Genomic DNA, 16,047 nt, shown 5'->3' with positions numbered 1-16,047 from the left:
GCTGCTTCACAGAGCGTAGGCTTAGGTAGTTTGCAGCAACAAAGACAGATATTTTCTGGACCCGTGCTTCTTTGCTGTCTCATGACAGGACATATGTTGGGTTTTCCTCTTTTGTTTTGCTAGCAATGTATGTTGGGGCCTCCTGGTTTCAAGATAAATTCATGTGTTAAGGTTTGTGGTATCCCAACTGGGAAAGCTAAATTAGTTAATTGAAAAATGAAAAAGAGGAAAATTAAACCAGCAATTTCTCCAAACATATTGGGCCAATTTAAAACCCAGGTTAACATTGATTTATTGTTTTAATAAGATTCCTGTATAAGGAAAAATGACTGGTCTGCAACATAAATAAATTTGGGAATGTGTTTATTTGGCTGCAATATCCAGGAGCAACAGGGCAAATGACTCCTTAAGTTTTTGCATTTTTTTCTTATCTTTAAAACCCCTGGGCCTTCAATTCTTAGTTATTCTTAGTCAAGACCAATGTCCACAAAATAATGCAAATATTCTGAGCTCCCCCTTCACCAAAAATGACCCATGAAGCCATCTCAGAGCCCAGATGAGGGTATGGGGCAGACACTACCGTGAAGCTCTCCAGCCAGGACAGTGCCATGGCTGGAAGAGAAACCCTGCTCAGAAGAGGCCAAGTGAGAGGACAGCTGGACCTGCCCTCAAACCCAGCCTCAGCCCGGCTCACCCTGTCAGTACAAGGTGTCCCCATAGGGGGCTGAGTCTCCAGGAAACAGTGGCACTGCTTCCTCCTTTATGAGTCTAGTCCATTTCAAGTTCAGAGAGCTTGGTCAGCTTCCCTTGGCCTCTCAGGCTGATCCTCATGCAGGGGCTTTGGGACTTCTCATTGAACATCCTGGAAGAGGTGGCCATGGGAAACTATATGCACTTCCATCTGACGACAAGGCCCAAGGAAAAGCGTTCAAAACTCATAGCCAAGTTCCAGACATTGCAAGCCTAACCCACAGCCTCAAAAATCACAAGGTCAACCTAGACTTCGACAACATAGAAGCCAGAGACATAAAGGGCATCTCCAGGGCCTCACAAAGATGGCAAAGACAATGCCCAGGTCCCTAGGCTCTCAGGAATTGACCTCTGGGAAGTAACAGACTATCTAGAAGGCAGTGAGCATAAATAGTGGATTTAACAGCTCCTAATGTTGTATTTCTTGAGCTGCGTGATAGATACGTAGGTGTTGGTTTGGTTTTCCTTATCCCTTTTTGAATGTCTTAAAAACTGCATAATACATTTAAAAAATAAAGTAACATTTAAAAAGAGAAGGTATTGAAGAAGGAGAGTAGGAATGTCTTTTGAAACTCAATATGCTTAATAAAGTTGAGGGAGAACTGAAGAGTTACATGTTCATAAGTTCGGAGAAGAGACTTCCCATTCTGGGGCTACAATGTTTCAAGTCTTTGCCCAGTGTGAAAGAAATCAAATTTATCAGCTATTGAGTTGAATCCTAAAATAATAGCAACAGATCGTTCTTCTTGTTTGGACCCAATGGAATAGAAAATCCACAAGTTTTGTCTTTCTGCATGAAGAGTGCACTTAACCCTTTCAATGCTCATTTTCATGTAGCTTTCATACACAGACCAGAGAAGAGATAAACAGCCTTTTGCCTTTCACCATGGAGGATGAAATCCAGATACATCACAGGAGGAGGCTGAGCACACCTTGGGAAGGAACAGGAGGGCTAAGGTTAGAAACGAAGGCATTTTACTCCACAAACCCTCACTCCCCGCAAAGAAAGGCTTTACTCATTGCTCTGCCAGCATGTATCAAATGTTAGATAAAATTAATTGGGAATGGACATTGTTATTGATTTGTATTTGTTGGTGTTTATAACCTTACATTATCAACAAATGGTAGAGGTAAAAAGGCTGAGGTGTAATGAGGGTTGGAAATGTTTAATGGAAAGACATCACCTCTATCGTGAGGCATTGCTCACATGAACAAGCCCATGAAATTGATTTCCATGGAAAATGCTTTAGATGAAAATCCAAGGAAAACTTTGACAATTACCACAACTGTTATCTTTTGGGGAATGTTTACGCATATGCACATATGTTTATGTTTTTAATTGAACTATAGCTTATATTTGATAATAAGGAGGTGTATTAGTTTGTTTTCATGCTGCTGATAAAGACATACCCTAGACTGGGTAATTTATACAGTAAAAAGGGCTTATTGGACTTGCAGTTCCACGTGGCTGGGGAAGCCTCACAATCATAGCAGAAGGCAAGGAGGAGCAAGTCACGTCTTACATGGATGGGAGCAGGCAAAGAGAGAGCTTGTGCAGGAAAACTCCCCCTAATCATAACCATCAGATCTCGTGAGACTCACTATCATGAGAACAGCACAGGAAAGTCCTGCCCCCATGATTCAATTACCTCCCACCAAGTCCCTCCCACAACACATGGGAATACAAGATGAGATTTGGGTGGGGACACAGCCAAACCATATCAGGAGGCCTATTTGAAACAGGTAAAGTTGAAAGGCCTTGTTACATATGGTAAGCATGTACTTCAAATAAGAAGTTACATGTGGCTTCATTCATTGCTCCACTATAAGTGATAAATTCAACGTGATTAGATTGATTAAAGAGTTACTAGTTGGTGGGGCGCGGTGGCTCACACCTATAATCCCAGCCCTTTGGGGGGCTGCGGTGGGCAGATCACAAGGTCAGGAGATCGAGACAATCCTGGCTAACATGGTGAAACCCTGTCTCTACCAAAAATACAAAAAAAATTAGCTGGGCATGGTGGTGGGCGCCTGTAGTCCCAGCTACTTGGGAGGCTGAGGCAGGAGAATGGCGTGAACCCGGGAGTCAGAACTTGCAGTGAGCCAAGATAGCGCCACTGCACTCCAGCCTGGGTGACAGAGCAAGACTCCTTCTCAAAAAGAGTTACTAGTTGAATTAATAAATGGAAACAAAATGAAAATATTGTTATATAAGAAGACTCATTTGAAGGGTTAGAAAGAATACAGCGGACCTGTTTGATAAAATGCACAGCACTAATGCCCACCTGGAGAATTGTATCATTGACATGTTAACAAGAAAACCTTCAAAACTGTAGTGTGATGAGGTGGGAAAGAAGGTTCCAGCTCGGGAGTCAGGGAGATTTGGGTGGAGCTTGGATCCACCTTTTACCAGATGTGTGACCCTGGGCACCAGGCTGCTCGTCTGTATGATGGGAGTAATAAATGCCCACCCAGGTGGTGGTCGCAAGGGAAAATGAAGACATGTTTATAAAACTCCAAGCTCGGGGTAGGCACACGGTAGGCACTCAGTCATAGCAGTCTCTTTTTCCACCTTGGGAAGAGATGCTTTTTTCTAAAGGTGTCATTTTCTCAGGAGAAGGGAGCCTAGGTTTGAACCAGTTAGAGCAATAGTGAGAGAAACAAAGGAACTGGATTTTGTCAATATTTTCTCCCCATGGCTCCAAAACCCTCTATGAGACACATCGAGTTCTTGATTACAGATTTCAGCTGCCAATATGCAGGGGTGTAGCATATCCAGTTGTTAAATATTGAAATGCTTCCTTACTGGCTGCTAAGTTGCCTCTGCATCCAGTCCCTGTACAACCACCCCAGCCACCTTGGAACCCCTCACCTTCCCTTGATCCAGCAACCAAAGGGTTAATACCTGCTCCTTAGGGTAGTGGGGAGAAGACTGTGCTTCAGGGCCTTTTTAGGAGCTCTGGCTCATGGATCATTCCAATGCACTGACACCCAGGCCCTACTGGTTTCTAAGTACTTGAATTATCACCTCTGTTTCTAACCAGCTCTCTTCATTTACCTTTTCTTTAGCTACCATCTCGTTTGTGGGAGAGCAGCAAACTTGAAATCACACTCCCCTTGGGAGGCCCCTGGACTAGAGCCGCCTGTCCTAGCAAGTGTCTTGTCTACTTAATTTCCCTCCTTTGCTCCAGCTGCCATGAGGTCACTTTTCCTTGTAAAGTTTGTAATATGAACCAAAAGGATATAACTGAAGTCCCAGCCTACAGGGTAGCTTTGTTTATTTTGAAGATTTCAGAACCATGAAAGAAGGGATTTTAACAGTGTGGTTTCCTGTGGGTGGGCCTGATCTAAACACTGATCTTTTCCCAAGGGCACAGACTTGGAAGGAGCTCACAGAGCTGCTCCTGGACCCGGCCCATGCACACACAAAACTGAGCAAGTTTGGCCCCTGTTTCTCTCCAGTGGTGCCCCAGTCTGTGAACCACTCCTTCTCTAGGGTGTTGAGTTATTGTAAAAAGGTCCATGAATCCATATGCACCCCAAGCACTTTCTTTATTCATCTCACTGGTATTTACAGAGTACTGCAGCGTCCCCATCCTTGCTGATTTTCAAATGTAACTCAATACCGTGTGATTAATAAAATAAAACTTAATCCGAATCTTACTGAACTCAGGTGCTTTTTATCACATATTTTAAAAATCAACAGATACTAAAAGTACAACTACTATCATGTGGGAATGGTATAAAATTTGACATTAACAAGAGGTCCTCCTCCTAGAAAAGCTGGACAGCGTTGTGGCTCATTATGGAGGTGAGAAGAAGGCACATAATTTAATGACTAGTATAAGGGTAAAGAGACATCAGAACATCAAGCCACCACTCTTCTGCCTGGGAGGTCATTATTCCAGTCAATGGGGTGTTCCTGGTTCTGCATAACTGCAAAGTAAAGAGGAATATTAGGGTAATTCTGGAATCTGAAACCTGAGGGAAGTGTGCTTACATCTAAATAGGACTTTTACAAGCAAGATCAGTCATGGCTGATGGTATGACACCCCCTCTGGAAGCACAGAGATCTGAAGAGGGCTGGAGGCCAATGCAATTAGATTTGCATCTTCTCTTCCCTCCCTCCTCAGCCTTCTGCCCTCCTGTTCTTCCTCCTCTGGCTGGTCTTCAGAAAAGTGTTGGCAGGTAGCTTCCAGCTGGGATAGCTGCCAGGTTTCTAGATGGAGGAGCTATGCTGCAGCTGTGTTGGCAGGGAAAGCAATGGAGGAGCCAGGGTAAATGAATTAAGTCCTGATTCTCCATGGTTAAGCTATAGGACATTTCTAACACATGGGGGCAGCTGCTGGCTGCATCACTTCAGCTGATAGAAGTATAGTGTTGCAAACAGAACGAAATATAACAGTGACCAAAATAAAGAGAATCACCATGCTACAGCAATGTAGGGAGGGGTAACCTCCTTTTAAATAAAACCCCAATGCAATTTTTTTTAATCCACTATTTTTTCTTATTTGCTGAGGATGTTGTAATACACCTTCAATCAAGCTGCACTATTTTGAGTAGCTATCTTATAATCTTTCTCATCTAACCCCAAATTGGCAGTATTCTAGGGAGTAGCCAGTTTCTAAGGGCAATATGTCAGGTCTCTATAGAATGAAATAAATGGAGAATTGGCAAAGTGAAGGTGACAAGGGGAATGTAGTCATCTGTGTCTCAGATCCAAAACACATTACTCTTTCCTCAAGAAATGGGATAAGTCATGGCTAAGCAACATAGTGGTGGAGGCATGCAAGGGCCGGCTCTCCAACAGAGCCTCCTCCAAATGTTTAAGACTCCTCAAGAGTTCACTTCTGATTTATCGAACTGATGAAAATATTAAGAATCTTTAAAATTGCTTTTGCTTCAGTACAATTGCAGTAGGCAGAATAGTGCCCTCCTCCCCAAAACGTCTGTCCTGCTCCCTGACAATTGTGCACAGGTTACTGTACATGGCAAAAGACTTTGCAGATGTGATTAAGGATTTTTTTTTTTTTGAGACGGAGTCTCACTCTTGTCACCCAGGCTGCAGTGCAATGGCGTGATCTCAGCTCACTGTAACCACTGCCTCCTGGGTTCAAGCGATTCTCCTGCCTCAGCCTCCTGAGTAGCTGGGATTACAGGTGCCTGCCACCACACCTGGCTAACTTTTTGTATTTTTAGTAGAGACGGGGTTTCACCATGTTGGCCAGGCTCCAGGCTAGTCTCTAACTCCTGACCTCAGGTGATCCACCTGCCTCGGTCTCCCAAAATGCTGGGATTATAGGTGTGAGCCACCATGCTCGGCTATGATCTTGACATGGGGAGATTATCCTGGATTGTCTGGGGTGGGCACGATGTAATCACAATGGTGTTTATAAGTGAAAGAGGATGACAGGTCAATCATTGTAAGTGATATGATGTGAGAGAGACTCGACTGGCCATTGCTGGCTGGGAAGACAGAGGAAGGCGCCACAAGCCAAGGAATGCAGAAAGCTTCTAGAAGATGTAAAAGGCAAGAAAACAGGTTATCTCCTAGAGCCTCCAGAAGGAACACAGCCCTACTGATACCTTGACAACAGCCCAGTGAGACCCATTTTGGGCTTTTGACCACTGGAACTGTCAGATAATACATGTGTGTTGTCTTAGGCCATGAAACTGGTGGTAATGTTACAGCAGCAACAGGAAACTAATCCAATCACAATCACATCATGTCAGATTTGTAGCTGAAAAGTACTGAATTCCAATTAGGATTAAAAACCGTCTATTCCATTTAGAAAAATTTCTCTAACAATATTTATTAAACAAATATCTACAAAATATTTCAACTTTCATAGAACTGAATTTTCTCAGTTCCTTTTCTCAAGGGGGAGGTGAGTGTCAAACTCTAATTATATTCTATAGTTGGGTAAATATGGAGCAAGGGATTTTTGTAAAACCTAAGGCACATAAAAATATGTAACAGACAGAAATGGATATTTAGGTCTCGCATGGGTCACTCCAGTGAGAACTCAACTGCTGTGCCTCACCAGTTTTGGAAATAAATGCACGTCTAGATAAAACTCTATTTTTCCCATATCCAGTTTCTGAGATACATTAGAAATTCAGCCTTCAGAAGTAGTTAGTACATTACTTAAACTAATATCCCCAAGAACTTAAATTCAGTATTATACTGGCAGAAACTGGAGACATGAAACTTAATTCTTATGGCTTTCACAAGAGGAAAAGAAAGACAGCTTTTACTTGAATTGTTCACGTTAAGCTATTATTTTCCAAGGTGCATTTCAATGGCCTTTTTTTGGACCAGGTGTGCATTTCATGTAAAGTGATCTCTGACTTTAAAAGGTTGTGGAGTGGGAAATATATATAAGAATCATTGGCCTCACAGCATAGCATAATAACCCAGCCTGGTGTCTAACTGCACAATACAATCCTAGGTAAGATTGCTGGGAGCATATTTTCAAGCTCTATCCCTATTGGAAGTTATTTGTATGTCAATTGTGGATCAGCTGCAAGTAACCCAAGGCCCTCAGTAGTGCACTGTTAAGGAAATGAAAACAAGCTGGAATTGGTAGGGATCAGGACCAGACAGAAGATCCAGCTATAGCATTGCTTCTGAGGAAGATGACCAGTCCCCAAAAGTAATGGGTTGGGAACATGGGAAGTGTGGGTTCACTCTAATATGGCACTATTATTATTCAGGTAGATTCAAGTAGTAAGTATTCAAGTCTAACTGATGGTATCTCTGAATGAAGGAAGTACCCCTTAGCGCATGGGTAGTAGCTGCACCTTCCAAGAAGGAATGTAATCCACATCCATCGTGTGGATTGAAGCAGAACAGCTTAAAGCTAGGGTAGGAGGAAATGGGGGTAAAAACGTATGTAGCTCTACAGGGAGAAAGAGTTAAGCAGACTGTCATGGTGTTGAACTAGGGGGCAGCTCCAGGCCAAGGAGGAAAGAGGAGTTGATGAGGCAGGGCAAAATCTCTCTGCTATATGGATTACACACTAAGAGAGTTACTCAAGAGACCAGCAGTTCCTTAAGCAGCAACGAAGCTTCAGACAGCTTAATTCTATATCTCATGCATGATGGGTAAGGAACCCTGGATAAACTTCTCAGCTTGGTTCTGATTGGCTTGGGGACTGGCTGTGGCTGGTCCTTCCAGTTGAAAATCATCAATCCTTGCAGACAGGCAGAGCCAAGGGCACCATGGGAGTGGCATTTCCAACAGTGTTGGCTTCATCCAAGTGGATCATGATATTTTTCAGTAAGAAGCTGTGAGAATTTGAATTTTGCATTCCTTCTCCAATCTTAAAGCTGCTCTGTTCCCGTCTCATGGACATTTAACTTTGCAATTCAATTAAGTGAGGCTGAAATTTAAAATGGAAGAGTTAAAAGAAGTCTCCACAACGTTTAATCCGCAGGCCTGGCCCTACATTTGCTTAGCCCAAAAGAGTAAGGCAGAGCATGAGAGATGAACCTGAGGGCTTGGGAGCAAGGAAGGTAGGAAGCAAAGCAAACTCTGAACTGAATCAGAGCGCATGTAAGGCACAAAGTTAAGAAAGGTCCAGAAGAGCCGATGAACCATCACTGTTCAGGGATCTCTGAAGACTCCCAAAGAAAACCCAGCAGTGCAGGGGAGGCCAGTGGAAACTCAGACTTGAGGCCATTAAAGTCCCGGCTCTTCTGAGACATTAAGCAGCCACCTTCCCCACTAACAGCACACACTTTTGCAGGCAGGGAGGCAGGGGAGCAGGTTGAGTGAAGCAGTCAACTTCTGGTGTCATTAGGGTGGAGAGAAGTTTTGGTTCACTTGAAAGGTTTTAGGTTTCAGACCTGATACATTCCCAAACACAAGGAGGGCAAATTGCACACTTTAATTTACAAAGGCAAAATGCACTGGAGTAGAAGTCTGCAGGAGGATTTCCTCACGGATCCCACTCCATGGGGGCTTGCAGGAGGATGGTGGAAGAACATTTGCAAAGAGCTTGGACTTCACAGCGATGCAGCTGATTAGCAATCTTCTTGTTAACTTCCGACTGATCTGTTTCATAGATTATCTTTTCTATCCCTTCCCACCACTCCTTAATACAGTCCTGATATGCCAGTGGTGGGAGGTGGGGTCAGAAGAAAGAGGGAGGTAGGTGTTGAACTGGACGATCTCATTGTCAGAGTGTGAGTGGCCCTGGTGACCCACCAGGACAAAGGACCGACCTTGGACTTTGAGGACAGACAGGGCCTATGGCCCATGTAAGACCTGGCCACTGAATTATTAAGGGACAGGTCAAAAAATAGCTTCTTCCCTTTTTTAGTTTCCCTTTTGGCTGAGCTTGCATTACCCCACCTGTCAGATTAAAAGTGGTATGGAGCTTTGTAAATACAAATACCAGTTATGAAGACACCTGCAGTGATGATCTCAGGTGGTGTCTCCAGGAAACAGAATGTGAGATGGAGATTGCATGCAGGTAGCTTATAGGGGAGTGCCATCCACGTGGGAGTGAAGGAGGCCAGATTGGGCAGTGGGAGAAACTCAGCAGTGATGTAGTCACAAGCAAAGGTCTCAGCTTATTCCACTGGGAGCTCTGAGGCTGGGCTGGCTTTGCAGAGTTGTCCTGAATTGGAGTGAGGAGGACAGGTCTTAACACTCCTGCGTGGTCACTCATTGAATGTGGGCTGCCCAGGAGAGAAGGATGTGACCTTTGTCCGGGTGGCTTTCTTCAGGCCTGTCCTGGAAAAGCACTTGGATGAGGACAGTCAGCCTCCAACACAGGGAGAGTGAAGCCTCAGGTTTGTGGGCTACAATCTGGGTGGTGTGCCACTGTGTCCTCTGCAGCCCTCCCCTGCACTGCTCCCATTTTCTGGCTTCATACACTACATTCTGGGAGCAGTTCCCCCAAGATACTGAGGGATCTTTTTTCCTGGAAGACAATTTTTTTTTTTTTTCAGGTGGAGTCTTGCTCTGTTGCCCAGGCTGGAGTGCAGTGGCATGATCTCGGCTCACTGCAAGCTCTGCCTCCTGGGTTCACGCCATTCTCCTGCCTCAGCCTCCCAAGTAGCTGGGACTACAGGCAACCGCCACAACACCCAGCTGATTTTTTGTATTTTTAGTAGAGACGGGGTTTCACCGTGTTAGCCAGGATGGTCTTGATCTCCTGACCTTGTGATCTGCCCACCTTGGCCTCCCAAAGTGCTGGGATTACAGGCGTGAGCCACCACACCTGGCTGGAAGACACTTTTAAGACAAAAGTTAATGGTATAAACTACAACTCTTGCCACAGCAGCTGATCTTGGGGTATAACTGGTTCTCACCATTCTTCTTTACTATCCATTCTAGATCCCCGTCATCTTCTCTAGCTAGTGCCTTAATGGTTTAGATGGTTTACCTGGGGAGTGGTCCATACTCTCATCCCCGAGTAGCTTAGGTGCCTGGTCACTATGTACTTCTTGAGCCATGGATGCTGCTCTTGTTCATTTCCCATAAAAGTGGGGCAAGAGAGTCAGGAGGCATCCAAGCAGATCACCTGGTGCCACTCACTTTTTCCAGCTCTCCTTCCTTCTGATGATCAGGGTCAGTTACTCCAGATAGAATGGTGACTCCTGTCTTCGCCTGGCACAAGAAGCTTGCCACAACCAGGTGGAAGCCAAAGTCTGAGGTTTAGTGGGCTACTTGCTATGTCCTGTGGTGGATGCATTTCCATTCTGGGAACCAGGACCTCTGAACCACAAAACCCAGAGTTGTGAAGCCAAAAACCACAAATTCTCCAAGTCAGTCACTGGGAGTGACAGAAAGCAGGGCCACTCCTACTTCCACTTCTCGGTCCCCAGAACCCTTCAATCTATCTAATGGTTTGCATGCAGGTAGTTTACTGGGGAGTGCTCTCAGTATCATACTTGTGGGGGTATGAAGGACTCAGAACTGGGCAGTTGCAGAAGGACCATGATACAGTCACAAAAAGCTTCAGTGAGTCCCACAGGGAACTTTGGGGCTGGGTGACCCTGCAGAGCTATCCTGAATTGGGATGAGCAGGCCAGACCTTTACACTTCTGCATTGCCATTTAATGGTTGTTGATTTAGGGTATACCCTGCATCCTGGAGGGCGACACCCCATCTGCGTTGGGCATCCTCTCCGTCTGTGGCCCCTCTTCCTCTGATTTCCTTATCCTCAATCTTCTCATCTTTCTCCTTCCAGGCCCCTGACCAACCAGCCAAGTATTTATCATTGTCTATAAAGATTCCAACCTCAGGCCGGGCGCGGTGGCTCACGTCTGTAATCCCAGCAATTTGGGAGGCCGAGGTGGGCAGATCACAAGGTCAGGAGCTCGAGACCCGTCTGGCCAACATAGTGAAACCCTGTCTCTACTAAAAATACACAAAAAATTAGCCAGATGTGGTGGTGTGTGCCTGTAGTCCCAGGTACTCAGGAGGCTGAAGCAGGAGAATCACGTGAACCTGGGAGGCGGAGGTTGCAGTGAGCCAAGAACGCGCCACCGCACTCCAGCCTGGGTGACACAACGAGACTCCGTCTCAAAAAAAAAAAAAAAAAAAAGATTCCAACCTCAGATGACTATTCTTTTTACCCAAAATAGATAGACAGGTGAATCACCCAAAGCTGTGCCCATTGTGAGGCTTTCCAGCTTACACCTACATGCTGAGCTGAGCCACCCATGTACCAAATTTGACCTTTACTCTCCATTGTCCGGTGGTCATAACAGAATCTCCCATGTGGCTGAGGGAGAAGCACCAGTTTCTCAGTGGATGCCACAGGGATCTGGGCCACCTGCTCGTGCAGCCTACTTACGCCCTGTGGCCCTTTTTGTGCCAATTCTCAGATACACCACTTCCACCTTACTTTAAGACAAAGGGTTTGAGAGTTAACATAGTCCTGGGAAAAGATCACACATGTATTCTTTTGTCTGTCCAAAGTGATCACGAACTATTTCTGATCTTCCTTTCTCACTAGAACAAAAAACCCCCACATTATCCATATTAAAAGCCACATACTGTGTGTCAAGACCAAGTTGATCGTCGTAGCAAAGATGTCACATGTTGACAAAATCTGTAAAATCGTGGCTACTATTTGGTTGAGTTTACAGTAATCCACTGTTTCACTCTTCAAGATCTGTCTGCCTTTTGTAGGGGTGCAGACTGGCTCATTAGTTGGGACATGATGGGGCCCACTCTCCTCCTCCCCTCGCATCCTTTTAGGTCTTTAAAAATTGCACTAGTCTTTGACATTCATTGCCCCTTGGCTGTTGTGATGGTTAATTTTGGGTGTCGATTGGATTAAAGGATATCCAGATAGCTGGTAAAGCATTATTTCTGGGTATGCTTGTAAGGATGTTTCTGGAAGAGGTTGGCATTTGAATCGGTGAACTAAGGAAGATCCACCCTTACCCAATGGGGGTGACACCATCCAATTGGCTGAGGACCCAGATAGGACAAAAAGGCAGAGGAAAGGTGAATTATTTCTCCCTCTTCTGGAGCTGGGACATCCTCCTTCTCCTGCCATTGGATATCAGAATCCCTGGTTCTCTGGCCTTTGTACTCCAGAACTTCCACCAGTAGCCCTCAGGTTCACAGGCCTTTGGTCTCTAACAGAGTCACACCATTGGCTTCCCCGGTTCTGAGGCCTCCAGACTTGAATGGAGCCACGATGCTGGCTTCCCTGGTTTTCCAGCTTACAGAAGGCACATCAAGGACATCTCAACCTCCATAATCATGTGAGCCAATTCCCCTGATAAATTGCCTCTCACATATCTATATGTACATACTATTGGTTCCCTCTCTGAAGAACTCTGATACAGTTGTGAAGTTGTTTTCTATTTACTATCTTGGCCAGTGAGGTGAGGAGATGGTTTTCATTCAGCCTTCCTTGCATTAATAGCTCTTACCCCACAGCTAAGGAGCTAACATGGGTGTTTTGTCAATCACTGATTACATCTGTTCCAATTATACATTCCAGGGCTGAGAAAGAGACTTCCTGGTGGATCTGTGCACCAGTAGACACCCTAAGAGATGGACCTGACCAGCACCTCACTTACTATCTGGACTCCATGTGTCTACACTTTAATAGGCGGTCTAGATGACACTTCAGCTCCCCAGGTGTCAATATCAGCTTAGACTCTGTGTCCAACTGTCTCTGAAATATTTGGGTATTCCCTTTTTCCCAGTGTATGAGTACACAAGTTCTGGAGGAAGCATATTCCAAGGTCTTTCTGGCCTTAAATAGCATATCCACTCCAACATGCCTGCTTCTCTGAGTCCTTTGGTCCTGTCTCTGGCATTTTCCATGGTAGTTCTGACACTTCCACTTCATATAGTATGAGCCATCTATTTCTCCAAGTTCCAAGATACATCATAGCAGCATTTAGATTGTTTTCTTGGGGTCCTTGTCAGGGTGTTATATTCTGTGTCATGGGAGAGGATTCTCATATCCCTAAACTCTCCCTTGTCCAACTTTATTTTCTGTCTAGGATCCAGAACTCGCAGAATCCAGTCCTACGGGTGGTATCCTGGCTTTTGCCAGTACGTGCTATTTAGGTCCTGCAGCCCCTTCCTAGTGCAGCCTTTTTCTTTTTGAGCAGACCCACTGCTTCCCCAAACAAGTCAAGGTATGACTCAACCCTATTCATATGCCTGTTGATCAAGAGGGAAGCTGTGAGTGGATTTGGGGGAGGAGGAGCATGTTGCCTTGTAAAACAGAGACCTCTGTGACATCTTCAGGCAAGGGAGGAGCATTAGCCTTTAACAAAGAGCAGTGGGACCCAACTGTGGTCCCAGACGGCTCAGAAGAATCTGGAAGTTCCCACTTTTCTAGTACACCAACCCAGATATACCTATCCCAGGCCCAGGTCCCACTCCAGGCCTAGCATAGCAGACCTGTCAGGGCTAACAACGCAACCTTCTCTGGAGCTCTGCTACTTTCTTGATTAAGCCCTCGGCCGTCCTTCAGTTTATCAGCTCTGCAACTGCAGGAGATGAGTCTCTGTATATGCTGCAAAGGAAGACTTCTGGCTTTCACTTTTAGCCTTTAGTTTGTGATTTATCACTCTTTGTACCAACTGTTGCAGGTTTGGATCCCTGAGAAAATCTGAGACAGTTTTGCCCACAAAAAGCTTATTAGGAAGTGGAACTGCTCTGGGGACCATCTCTTTTAGGACAGTGAAGGAAGCAGAATTGGGCCAAGGGAGAAGATGAACCACGATGCTACCACAACAGAGGCCTCACTGATCCCATGGCGAGCTCTGGAGCCAGGATGGCCCTGCAGGGTGGTCTCAAGTTGAGATGAGTGGGGCAGGCACCCAGTAAGGGTTGCCCCTTGGAAGGAAGTGTAACCTTGGTCAAGGTGACTGGCTCTCTTTAACCCAGAACAAGTCCCAAACAAGGACTTAGTTAAGAGTTGTCAGCCTTGGGGAGATGGAATGAGTGCTTGAGGCTGCTGGGAGGATCTAGACAGAATCATAACATCGTCTACAACAACCTACCTAACACATATGGAGTTTTACAAACCTTAACTGCATAACAAGTCATCGTTTTCAGATTCTCAGGTAAAATTTAGGTGAAATACATCTTTGTAAGTCTCAATTACATGGCATCTTAAGTTTTCTAGGGGTCTTAGGTTTCAAAACAAACCAAGGTCTTTTTTTTTCCTTTTTAACATAGACAACAAAAGGGGTCCGTGTGGCATTTCGAGTAGACAATCCCAGTGATGGTCCTGCAAATGGTCCCAGAATTTCAACCCTCCTATCTACCCTTCCTTTGCTACTTGGAGCTGAAAGCCACAGCCACACTCTAAGCAACTCAACATGCTAACAGCCCTATGGTATACATACATGTGTTCTCTGAGCCATACTTTCATGGTTCTGAGCCACCCATAGCCACCCACTGTCTGCATTGGGTCTGTAGACAACACACTGATTCCCTCTGGTGCAAAGAAGGAGCATAATAAGCACGGCCCATTCCTTAGCAAGGAAAAGCAGTTGAATTCAGTGCAATGAAGACAAATTGGCCATAAACTCTGCAAGCCACGGAGGGTATTTCAGTTACTAAATGATTAAAGTCTCTAATCTCTGGAGCGGTGATAAAGAACACCGGAGAAGGGGGCTGGGTTTTTGATGCCTGGGGAAGGTGCAAAAACATCTCTCTTGAGACCATGCCAGAGGAAGCCCACCCCATAAAAGAACCACAGATAAGTAAGACATCATTAATAAATCAATGACAGGAAAATGAAAATGGAAGCAGATGAATCAGCCAGCGGATCGGGTTGTAGATGAAAAACAGCACATCTGTTGCTGCTGTCGGTGCATTAACAAATAAGTCTGCTGGATCAGATGGTCTTTCACGCTAATACTTGGAATAATGAAGCTTCAAGAGCGATTAAACCATAAATCAATTTTTAAATGTATCTTGTAACTCCCCCAAACAACAGGAGGCATATTTTTCTTTGCTTGAATTCTTTTTGGCAGGCATCGGAAGGTGCAGGGATAAAAAAACGCTGCCTCATTTTGGCTCTGCTGTGAGGTACAGGCACACAGCTAATTTAGTGTTTAGCCTCACGATTTGATTCTTACCAGCTAAAGGCACCGAGCTGTGCTTCATCTATATGTTAAATCCAAGCCAATGCATTTCAGCCTGAGCAGTACCCACCCGTCTTCTTGTCCAAGACAGCTCGGTTCTAGTGACTGTTCCTCTTCATGCAGCTATTGATTTACATTTTATTTTGTTATTTTTGAAGACTTCAGCAAAATTAGCAATTGAGGTGGTGAAGTATTTTTCTCCTTTGAAGCATAACTCCTTTTCTTCTATACTGAAAAAAAAGTTGCTTCTCTCTAATGGCAGAGTGGCCTGGTTGTAGGACATTAAGGATGGACATGAGTGGTTAATTTGGCAAATTCTACATCCATGCCCAAGAGGAAGAGATGTGCTCTCAACATAATTTTTTACTTAAAAATGTTGGGACAATAAGGAAAGAGAAAAGGGAAAGGTTCAGGCTAAGAGAGGCAGACAAGGCCAGAAAGGACATAGGGTCACAGATCAGAAAAGGAAATCAAGTTTTGCTCCAAAATTTCTCTGAAAAGCAGAAAATCCTGTGAACTGACCAACAAATGAGTTCTTACTGAATAAGACAAATGGGGAAGAAATAGGAAGAAAGAAAAAAGAAAGATGTGTAAGAAGATGAGTAGAAATGGTGAGAGGAGAACCCAGGATGAGGCAGAGGGAAACCAGGCCATATTTCCTCTCAGCGCACGGCCTTTGCTCCACATTACACCTCCTAACCAGCC

General features: G+C 44.8%; 1 long non-coding RNA gene across 1 annotated transcript in view; it reads right to left on the bottom strand.

The window, feature by feature from the left end:
• Positions 1–839: 839 nt before the first annotated feature.
• Positions 840–16,047, bottom strand: part of LOC134757183 (uncharacterized) — a 121,823-nt gene continuing 106,615 nt past the window's right edge. The window contains exon 7 of the long non-coding RNA XR_010130881.1: positions 840–1,682. This is a non-coding gene — a long non-coding RNA (uncharacterized lncRNA). The remainder of the gene's footprint in view (positions 1,683–16,047) is intronic.

This window comes from Gorilla gorilla, chromosome 15 (genome assembly GCF_029281585.2).
Source record: "Gorilla gorilla gorilla isolate KB3781 chromosome 15, NHGRI_mGorGor1-v2.1_pri, whole genome shotgun sequence".
Taxonomy (NCBI): Eukaryota; Metazoa; Chordata; class Mammalia; order Primates; family Hominidae; genus Gorilla; species Gorilla gorilla.
This window is presented reverse-complemented; position numbering and strand designations above follow the sequence as displayed.